We start from the raw sequence: 1780 nt of genomic DNA on the forward strand, positions 1-1780 counted from the left end.
AAAAACAATATATATATATATATATATATATATTCTCAGTAGGATATTTTTCTAGGTAAATGAAACCCGAAGGTGGCACATTGGGATAAGCTAACAGGAAAAGTTTTGTTAGTAAGAAGTTTCAAACACTATTTCATAACAATGGGAATTCATTAAGATGGTAACTTAATCCTTTAATCAATAGATAAGAGTTTGAATTTTGAGAATGGAAAATAATCTTATCAATCTCTATTTTCTATACAGGATGTCGAGTCAAATTAGTCGAATTTATAGTAACAAGACCCGAGTACTGATAGTTCAATTAAGATCTCAAAACATTTATCCTGTTACATTTTATTTTGTGAAATTATATAATCCATGCAGATTGATCATAGAATTTATTTGTATCCAATAACCGCAAATTACTTGAGGACGAAGCAGCCGCAACATTATTGGGCATGTGGGTGCGAGCATCTTCCAATTAAGGTTAAGGTATTCATATAGGGTCACTCATAATTGGTAAGAACTTTTATCCTATCTCCACTTGAAGATCAAAAGTGAAAGTTCCTGAAGAAGAGGAGCAATTGTGAAGATGTGTTATCACTATCAATCAAGCAAGCATGTCTAGATGGTAAATATTGATAAAGCCATGTCTATGTCCTCTAACAAAAAGTTGTATACTTTAATGTCTTTTCCTTGTTCTCTATGTACGAGTACAATAATATGATGAACATTTTCTGCTGGAACCAAGTTGATTATATCCCTTTATTTTGTTTAATGTAATAGGACCAGTTAACCCGGCCTTGCAAAATTTTAAAAAAGGGAACAACATAATTCCAATCTAATGTATGTCTTGTTTGCATTTTCCACAATTAGGAATAATTCAAAAATGGAAAAGTACAGGTAAACAATAAAAATATTAAACAATGTAAATAATAGATATATTGAAAGTTCATTTTACTAGTGTACGGATGATTATTTTAATATTAAAATTTAGAGGGTTAATTTGGAGGTATAATGTGTTTTTATTTAATTGGTAGTTGTTCGTATTGTTCAACAAAATTATTGTCCCCCTAACATTCCTCTTCAAAAATATTAGTGCATGTGAAAAATTAATTAGCAAATCAATCAATATAACAATTATTTCTATCTAGAATGTTTAGTGCTGATAGTGATGGTAATAATGATGGAAAATTATAAAAATTTGGAATTTGAGAAAAAAGTAGTTATGGTATTAGTGGTCAAGGATAAATGGATAAAAATAATTTAAAAAATTTGGTTAATTTTTTAAAAATTCAATGAAAACCGAAGGATTGGATATTTTATCATATGATACTTATTTTTTACGAAATTTCTTGTGTGGTTGGACTTTGATATAGCTTATTTCTAAATTATTATCTTCTAGCTTTCAAATGATACGAGGTATATTTCAATTATAAAAGAACAAAAAGAGTGAGTACCTATAAAAAATACTCTAACACTCAAGTTAATATGTGAATCATAAACTCTTTTTAAAAAAGTAATTTTAGACCCGTATTTTACCTTTTTCTTTTTGATTTACCCTTTTCAATAATTAGAGTATATGGATTAGCTGTTATCAATTACAATCACGCTAATAATAACAAATAAAAATATTTAGAACGTTTTGTATGATATTGATATTAATGGTCGATCTATAACGCATGGAGTCGAATTATAATGTGTAACTGATTTATAATGAACATATCAATAAGTATAAATTTAGTTTCATTTTTTGTGTGGATAAAGATAAATCAACTCTATTTATTGTGGGGCAAGTGCT

The sequence above is a fragment of the Arachis ipaensis genome, chromosome B04 (assembly GCF_000816755.2).
Source record: "Arachis ipaensis cultivar K30076 chromosome B04, Araip1.1, whole genome shotgun sequence".
Taxonomy (NCBI): Eukaryota; Viridiplantae; Streptophyta; class Magnoliopsida; order Fabales; family Fabaceae; genus Arachis; species Arachis ipaensis.